The 9,704-nt window shown below is 39.3% G+C and overlaps 1 pseudogene; it reads left to right on the plus strand.

Annotated features, from left to right (window-relative positions):
* Positions 1-663: 663 nt before the first annotated feature.
* On the plus strand, positions 664-1,953 carry LOC140510290 (eukaryotic translation initiation factor 1b pseudogene; annotated as a pseudogene).
* Positions 1,954-9,704: the final 7,751 nt, after the last annotated feature.

Genomic DNA, 9,704 nt, shown 5'->3' on the forward strand with positions numbered 1-9,704 from the left:
ACTGAGGATTAGAACCTGATCTTTTGGTGACCTCAACCACATGAGGACACTTCTTGAGGGCCAGCCAATTGGCCTACATTACTCCACCTTTCAATGGAAATGCTGAGGACTTCCTGAACAAACCTTGTTGGACGTAAATAAGGCATATGGGAGAAAGGCAAATATATTTTCCTGGAATCTTTCCAATTTATCTGTAACATCTAGGCTAGAACTGAAGCTCTGATTTTATAGAGCCTAGATTCTTTATTGGTGCCTTCTGAATAGTATTATCTCTCTGGTTTAATGCCTTGGAATTTCCCTTGAGAACATATGGTTGCCACAATAAGGAAATAAGTGTTAGCTAATAAAAACATCAACTATAGGATAGGCTTTATTTTACTTTATCAATTGATAAAATGATCCACCCTATGAAAAAACTTTGTATCTAAGTCCATAAACAGTGGGGACAAGTGAACTTTCTCCTCTGTCAGGACTCCCCAGAACTCATTCAGGTTTGCAAAATTATAGTTTATCTTAGGGCTGAGACCCTTTGCCCATATCTCTTTTATGGGGAAAGTATTAGCAATTACATAAGGGTCAAGCAACCTTTTTATTTGGTTAGTCCTCCCTTTACTACGCATGTTTATCAAACCCTCCCTTTCCTTAATAATCATCTCTAGGGAGAAGCCGCAGCGCCGCCTCCTCCTTAGGGTCTAATCCGCGTCTTTCCTCCGCTGCCTCCGCCGCCTCCCGACGCCGCTGCTCCTACGCCTCCGTCGCCGCCCTCCGCCCGCCTCCTGTTCGCTCCCGCTCCCGCTGCCTTTCGTCCTTTATCTCCCTCCTTCGCCCCCACAGCCTCCTGACACAGGATCCTCCCGGGCGCGCCCCGCAGGCATTTTATCCCCTCGCCGGCCTCTCACTAGTATCGCATGTCCACTATCCAGAACCTCCAATCTTTCGACCCCTTTGCTGATGCAACTAAGGGTGACGACTTACTCCCGGCAGGGACTGAGGACTACATTCATATAAGAATCCAACAACGAAACGGTAGAAAGACGCTGACTACTGTTCAGGGAACTGCAGATGATTATGACAAAAAGAAACTTGTGAAAGCTTTCAAAAAGAAATTTGCTTGTAATGGTACTGTGATTGAACATCCTGAACACGGTGAGGTTATCCAGCTTCAAGGTGACCAGAGAAAGAACATTTGCCAGTTCCTCCTGGAGATCGGCATTGTCAAGGAGGAGCAGCTTTAGGTTCATGGTTTCTAAAATGAGCAAAAACACATGAAGTATTTCTTGAATAGTTTTGTTCTCCAAGCCAAATTGGCTACTTTGTGAAATGAGTCTCTGCAGTAAACGGACTTTTCTTTTATTTAATCATTCAAAGTTCCATTCACATCTGCATGATTACAGAAAACATGTCTGTAGGTTAGTAACACATAAGAAAATTGCAGTAAGATGGTAACTAAGCCCTTTTATTCATCCTAACACATTTCCAATGGAAAATATTTTGTTTTGAGTGTTTTATTGTTCAGTTTATTACTTTTCACTTGATTTAAAATGTTTTTGTTATATTAAACCATGTATGTTACAGCTTAACAATAAAAAAGCTTATTAACACTTTTGTGAGCAGTTATGCTCCCAGGTTTAAACACCTAAGTTACAAGCACTTTTTTTTTTTAATATAAACTTTCACAAATAAATGGATTCCTCCTTCAGCAAGTAGTTCTTTCCAAGAATAGTTAAACTTTATTGTGTGACATTGGGAGCTAATCAGCTGAGCACTGAAGGAAAAGGGAGCATTAAATAGTTTTGAGCTAATTTCCCCTTAATAAGATAATGGCACATTCCATGACTATTCTTTGTTTACTGACTATAAAATCCTTGGAAATAAGTGTTTTACATAGCTGAACTGTATCTATCATCAGTGCCACGATTCAGTTGCTTGTTAAATAAAAAGTTGTCACTGGAATTGTGCTACTGTCATGAAAATTAGTATCATCTTTGAATGAATCTTTGCTTTTATATGTTTTACGGCTCATGCCTTAAAAAACAAGAAGCCAAGAATCTTTTCTTATTCTGGTAGACTATTCTGAAAAATAAGGAAAAGGAGGAAAGAGTCAATTGAACAGTCTGAGATAAATTGGAAGTGTGTAGAATTGGCATGGTGTAATGGGGAGGAGGGGGTTGTGCCATAACACCTAGAAATGCACTTCCTTTCTACCTAGTTGATAAATTTTAATGAAGACATAATAGCACCTGTGTTTTTGTCAAGTGAATTAATATAGTTGCACAGTATTCAAGCAGGATAGCCAAAAGGACTGGACCCAAATGTGTAAGCTATTAAATAAAAACTCTGAGGACAGGGACCTTGCTTTTGTATTCTCCATAGTGGTGTGAACATACATAGTAGGTGCCTGTTAAATATTCATCAAATTAATATAGTGAGTCAGTTTTGGTTTAATAGAAGGTTCTGTGAAATGTATATTATATCACATTGTATGCCAGCTGAACCTATGTCCATGATATTCAATAAGTATACTTGCCTCCTTCATGAATTCATGATGTTCACCCATGATTTTTATAAGGGGGGGGGAGCTTTTTTGTTTTTGTTAATGGAATAAAATATTAGAAATAAGAAAAAAAAATAATCATCTCTAGGCCCCAAGTAAGGAAGACTTGAATTCAATTGGCCCTAGCCATTTACTAGCTGTGTGACACTAGGAAAGTTACTTAACCTCTGTCTTCCTTAGTTTTTTCAACTATAAACTGGGAATAATAAATGAGATAATATTTGTAAGGCATCTAACACAATGCCTAACACCTAGTAGGTACTTAATAAATGTTGGTTTCTTGGAGACAATTGGAATCTCTAGAGAGTCGTTTCTTTTCTTTGAACTTTGACATGTTAAGTAACTCAACATCATACTTGTTTTACCCAGATGCCCATCCGCCTGGTCTAGAAAACGTTGTTTAGGTACTCCTTGCTGGTTTAGGAATTCTTGCAGTTAAGCACCAGCTACATTTTGAAAGGGATGAAAAGTCTTAGAAATTCCTAGCTGCTCTCTATTTTCCCCTCTAGCTTGAGATAGGAAAAACAGAAAGTGAAAAACAGACTTTACATGTGCTTTGCTGTAAGAAGAGGCTTGGATTTGATTGAACAATGCAGAAACCTGCTGAGTGAGGAGCAGGCTGAACTCATTTTCATTGCCCAGAAGCCAGAATGAAGAATGTTATTGGGAGCTCTTTTTTTTCCTCTCTTATTTATTTGTTCATCCTCAATTTTCAACATTCATTTTCATAAGATTTTGAGTTCTAAATTTTTCCCCTTCCCCAAGAAGGCATGCTCTGTGATATAGGGTATACTTCTATGATCATATTAAACATATTTCCACATTGGTCATGTTGTAAACGAGAATCAGAACCAAAGGGAATAACTATGAGAAAGAAACAACAGCAATAAAAAAGAGAAAATAGTCTGCTTCCATCTGCATTCAGACTCCAAAGTTCTTTCTCTGGACATGGATAGCATTTTCCATTAGGAGTCTTTTGGAATTGTCTTAGATCATCGCATTGCTGAGGGGAGCTAAGTCTACCAGTCAGTCATCACACAATGTTGCTGTTATTGCATGCAATGTTCTCCTGGTTCTGTTCACTTGGGATGCTGAAAACTGAATGCGTGATGAGGAGACCTTTTGAGTGAAGAGCTCACTGGGCTTGTCTGCATTGCCCAGAGACTCAGCCTGAGGAGTTTTGCAGTTCTCTGGCTTAAGCGATCTGCTTATCTCTAAAATGGTGCAACACTTTCTCTGTGCCCTTTTGAAGGTGATTTTAAAAAGTCTGTCATTTCTTTAGTGAGAGGGTACCTAGCAGGAGGGCAGCAAGAATCAGAAGGACATCAGTTGGCAGAAAAATAGTTTTGTGTGGTACAGATTGTTCCTGAATAGGTCAAAGATACCAAGGTCTACATTCAAGAGTTGAGAGTTGCTCTGAATAAATTCTCCACTAATGCCTCTCCTAGCTTTATGTAAGCATATATCCATTCTCCCCCTCAGACACTGTGTGTATTCATAGGAGTCTGTGATTCAGGTTTATGAGTGAACTGGAATTATTCTGGCTTTTAGTTTATCATTAAGAAGAATCAATGAAGAGCCAATAGAGCCATGAGGACTGATTTTATGTAAATTGGAGCATGCTATTGGGGGATCAGGAGCTACCTTCAATAAGTAGCAGTTATACAAAGATGAAAGGAAAATGGCTCCTGACCTCAGGGAGCTTAAATTTTAGTACTAAGATACAATGTAAAAAGAGAAGAAAAATGTGGTCAGCACAAAGCCGTAGAAGACAACTATACATAGGAGAGAGGACATAGATATTGAAACAGCAAAGTAGAGGGAGAGGGAGAGGGAGGAGTCAGATAGGACCAGAACCAAGAAAGACCAGCATCGAGAAAACCCAGGGAGGAGGGAGTAGCTAACTGTCAAATGATACAGAGAGGTCAGAGAGGATGAGAACTTAGAAAAGGCACCAGATTTAGAAATTAGGAGATCATTATCTACTTTGAAGGGAGAAGTTTCAGTTGAGTAGTAAGTGGAGTTGGAATCCATATTATAAGATATTAAGTAATAACTGAGACAGAGGGAGGGCAAGAAGACCAGATAGAAAATGTAGAAATCAAGAGGAAAGTAATAATGTCCCGTAAGAGGAAGGACAATTATCCTAGAATTGCTACTCCCAAAATTCAGGTGATGAAAATAAAAACTACCAAGAAGATTCAAAGTACTTCACTTCAAAAATGGGTCTTTTAAAAAGGAGTTTGACTATAACAAGAGTAAAAAGGAGGCATCTGGTTCCTTGGAAAGACAGTTAGGTTTAGATCTGGCTGCTTCTAGTTGTTGATATGTTCTTGGACAAATTCCCTTCACCTCTCTTGGTCTCGATTTCTTCCCAGCCTCTCTGCTTTTCTCTTTTCTGGGGTCACTGAAAGCTTTACTCTGCTAATCTGTGTTGTGTCCCTGGCTCTCATGAAGAGCAATAGTGTTGAAGGAGTTTGGGATCTGTCTGGTAGAAGGACTGAGATGTCCCCTCTAGGTTTCTTTGCTTGGCCTCAGTCATGAGATGAGAGGATGATGCTCTGTAAGGGTTCTAACAGCTTCCCAATTGGGGAATATTTCAACAAGCTGGTGGAAAGAGCACTAGCCTGGGATTCAGGAACCTTGGCTTCTAGCCCTCACTCTAACACAAACATAGGCCTTTGTTTCCTGTTATACAATGAGGTTGACAAAAAATTAGCAAAAATGTCAAAAGATTAGAATAGTCAAGATGATAGCCACACCAGTGCATTGTTGATGGAGCTGTGAATCAGCACAACCATGTGGAAAGCAATTTAGAGTTATGTAAATAAAGTGACTGATAAAGGGAGTACCCTTTAACCCAGAGATTCTAATACTAGGCATATACAAAGGAGGCCATGAATAAGAACTTTCTCATGAAGACCAAAATATTTATAGCTACACTTTTATGATAGTAAAGAACCAGAAACAGAGAAGATGCCCATCAATTAGGGAATGATTCAACAAATTGAGGTGTATGAATGGAATGAAATATGATTGTAGTGGAAGAAATGATGAACAAGAAAAATACAGAACAGTATGGAAAGATCTGCATGAACTGATGCAGAGTGAAGTGAGCAAGCCAAGAAGACAATATATACAGTAACTACAGCAAATTAACTGGAATAAACACTCTCTTCAAAGCAATCAAAAGTCAAAACTGCAAAATTAGAAAGAACACATTGGATCCTAAAGAAGAAAAAGTAGAAGATACCTCCCCCAACTCCTTTGCATATGTGGGAAGTCCACAGGTATATTGTCTATACTGGGTCTACCAAAGATATTAGTGAAACTTTGGGGACACCCTGCATTTTCAGACTTTTAAAATTTATTGATTGGTTTTGCTATTTTTTTCTTTTCTCACTTTTTTCCTTTACTTTAACAATATTCTTTGTTATAAGAAATGATCTTCTTCAGGGGGGAGGGTAAAAGATATTAGGGGACATTAAGGTGATGTAAAGACATCAATTCCATTTATTTTTTTTAAAAAAGAGAAGAACAAAAATGAGGGAATTGACAAGGTCATGTCTAAGGTTTCTTTCACTCTGATAGTCCTACCCTCTGTGAAATTTGGGCTGCATTGGACTCCACCTCAGGTTAACTTCAATAGGAGCCAAATGAGCCTAATAATATGGCTTTGAACTAGACCTCATTGTGTTCCTCTGCAAAGTGTTGACCTGAAAACTTGGTTAAAGAAAAGGCAACAGGCTAAATGCATACATATTATAATTTAATTAATTAATTAATCAATTCCCTATTAAAGACAACGGTAACATAATGCATTATGGAGCCAGAAATGTTCTGGCTACCCAGTGCAGAAATCTTCTGGCTTATATACATTTTGCCATGAGAAAGGAAGTCTTCTAGTTGAACAAATCATAAATTTAGTAAGACAAGACAATTAACAAAGTAATGTTGGTCAGGCCTTGCGATTCCAGGCTGGGTAAACATATGTCTCGGTGACAAGGAAGGAAATCCCACCACTAGTAAGTGGCAGGCTTCCTGCCCTAAACAGATAACTGACATAGGAAAGGGTAAACAATGTTCAATAGAAATTACGACCTCAGATATCTATATTTTCTTTACCATTAATATGCCATAACATAGTATGTGTCTATAGATAATAAGATATAAAGGAAAGTCCCATTATTCAAGATAGTGTCTTAGGTTAAAGGTCTCCTAAGGAACGTAGAGTCAGCCTTGGCTGGCTTTTGCTGACATAGGAAGAGGCATTCTCTGAGTTTGCTTCAGAGAGAACAAAGAGATTATTCCAAAATTTTATATTAAACATTATCAAAAGTCAAGAATTGGCTAAGTTGGTTCCTGCTTCCTTTCAGCTCCTCATGATACTTTGAGGGTTTGGTAAAAAATACCAAAAAAAATTTGAGGGAGAAGGGCAGAAGGAGGGATGAAATTAACTCCAGGACCTCTTTCAGATCCCTTCCCCAAAGCATCAGTATTCTGCTGTAAAGGTTATCAAACATCTTTTCTCCCCTCCCCCGCAAGTAATCAAGCTTCTTTTTAAAAAATAATTAATTTATTTGGTTTCAGTTTTCAGCAATCACTTCCTTGGGTTTTAAGTTTTTCTTCCCCTCTCTTCCCCCTCCCTCCCCATGATGACATGCAATCTTAGATGGATTCTTATTAAATCCATTTTCACATTAGTCATGTTGTATAGAAGAATTAAAACCAATGAGAGAAACCATGAGAAAAAGAAAACCAAAACAAAACATAACAAAATAGAAAGTGGCCTGCTTCATTCTGTGTTCCAACACTGTAGTTCTCTGGATGTGGATGGTATTTTGCATCAAGAGTCCTTTGGAAATGTTTTAGGTACTTACTTTGCTGTGAAGGGATAAGTCTATCAGAAACGGTCCTCACACACTGTGGCTGTTACTGTGTACACTGTTCTCCTGGTTCTGCTCATTTTACTCAGCATCAGTTCATATAAGTCTTTCTGAAGTCTGCCTGTTTTTCATTTCTTATAGCACAACAGTATTCCATTACATTCATATACCACAACTTGTTCAGCTGTTCTCCAGTTGATTTCCAGCTCTTGCCCACCACAAAAAGAACTACTATAAATATTTTTGTACATTTTTCCCATTTGTATGATCTCTTCGGGATACAACCCCTGAAGCGATATTGCTGGGCCAAAGGCTATGCACATTTTTATAGCCCTTTGGGCATAGTTCCAAATTGCTCTCCAGAAGGGTTGGATCACCTTGTTGATGTTTGAACCCAGGGACACCAAAAAACTGCTGAGGCTTCATGTGTTGCAGTGGAACTGTCTCAAAGAATTCAGAGTCAGACCACCTCTAATCCAAGTATCGACATTTATTGAGATTGACGCCTCCAGTGACGCAGGCTAAGTTCCAAAAGGAACCAACAACTTCAGAGAAAGCAAGATCGATTTTTATATGGCAAAGATGCAATTACATAACAGAAATTTATGTAGAATATAGGAATATGATTAATATTAAAAAGGCAGGAGGAGTTTGTTAAGGGATTAGGTAATAGGAGAGGGGTCCCCTCCAAGGTTTGGTGGTTACACATCCTGGCCATGCTGCCCTCCAGTTGCCTAGCTATTGTGGTCTTGTCTGGTCAAGATAGATAGTTAGGTATTGTGGTCCTGTCTTAGGCTCGATGGATGATGTGACTGCGATTCACTCCAAGAACATACCTGTTTCTGTGGGAATGGGGTCATGGCTGGGTAGAGGCAGTGGCTGGGTTCCCATCACATGGACATGCCTGCTGTTTCTGTGAGAACAATGAGTTTCAGGGACACACCTGTTGTTCTAGTGAGCAGTGAGGCATATAGGACGTTGGCGGGGGTGGGGGGGGGTGGGGGGTGGGGGGTGGGGGAGTGGGGGAGGTTCAGTAGGCACAGTGAGCCTGTAATGAAGTTAAACTAGTAGGATTCTATCATTCTCCCCTCAGGGAGTTGGGACCCAAATTCATTTGGAAAAAGGGCTGAAGGTCTCTGCTTCAGAAGTTTCTTCAGGTTGAAAAGGGGCATAGAGCTATCCCTGCTCAGTGGATCCTGAGGAGGTAGTTGACTGGAACTGAGGTTATATCCAGGGGGTGATGGGTGAGTATGGACTGGCATCCACTGTTTGAAGCTGACTGTAGGCGCATTGGTTCATAGTGTGAGAGACACAAATCTGACAGTTCAATATGCAGGGCCCCAGATAGAAGGACAAAGACAGATATATCTAGTAACAGGCAGTTGACTAGACCAAGTACCCACTGACTAAATTATTTAGGCTGTAGAAAGGAATATAATTTTAGGCTGAATAGCACAGATCTAACAAACATATTAGTAGCTGAGATGTATCCCAGCCTTAGCATATGGGATAATGATTAACACTGTGTTTGCATCTTTGTTTCACAAACTTCTTTTTTCACTTGACTATGCAGGCAGGCAGATGACAAGCCCATTTACTAATTTACCCAGTTGTCTGGAATACATGACTATACATTCAGATTGAAAACAGCAAGATTTCACACCCCTGCATTGTACATTTATTAACTATTTGTTCTAATTAGAGCCATTTACTATAAAAGGAAAAAGAAGGGATATGCCAGATATGGCAGGATAAAACATCCTTAGCTCTGTTTGAATTCAGATAAGAGTCACTAATTCCATCGCACAGCCAGACTCAGGAATAGTCAGTCAGGTGGGACGCATTCCTTTTCAAAGGAAAACAAAGAAACTGAGCCAGGAGGATCCCATCTTAGACTGAGGCTAAAATTGCCTTCTTGGCTTTTCCCAGGAACAAACCTTTAACTGTAGCAGGGTCACATTCCCTCTGAGTACCTTGTAGCATTTCTTTCAGATACTGATTTAATGCAGACAACTATATCTAAATTCAAACTCAAAATAAAATTATTTGTGGTCCCAAGGGCTTTTACCTCAAATGGTATCACCGATAACAGTTTAGGGCTAGATACAATTGTTTTTACTTTTATGGAGTTGCAATAAGCAATAAAAATTTACGATGACTTACATATATAAGAGATTTCATTTCTCAGTAAGCCAAGTTTAGGAACTCCATAACCCAAACAAGCACTTTTTTCCCTGGGGCTGATGACCTTGCCTACCAGATGG

The sequence above is a fragment of the Notamacropus eugenii genome, chromosome 6, assembly GCF_028372415.1.
Source record: "Notamacropus eugenii isolate mMacEug1 chromosome 6, mMacEug1.pri_v2, whole genome shotgun sequence".
Taxonomy (NCBI): Eukaryota; Metazoa; Chordata; class Mammalia; order Diprotodontia; family Macropodidae; genus Notamacropus; species Notamacropus eugenii.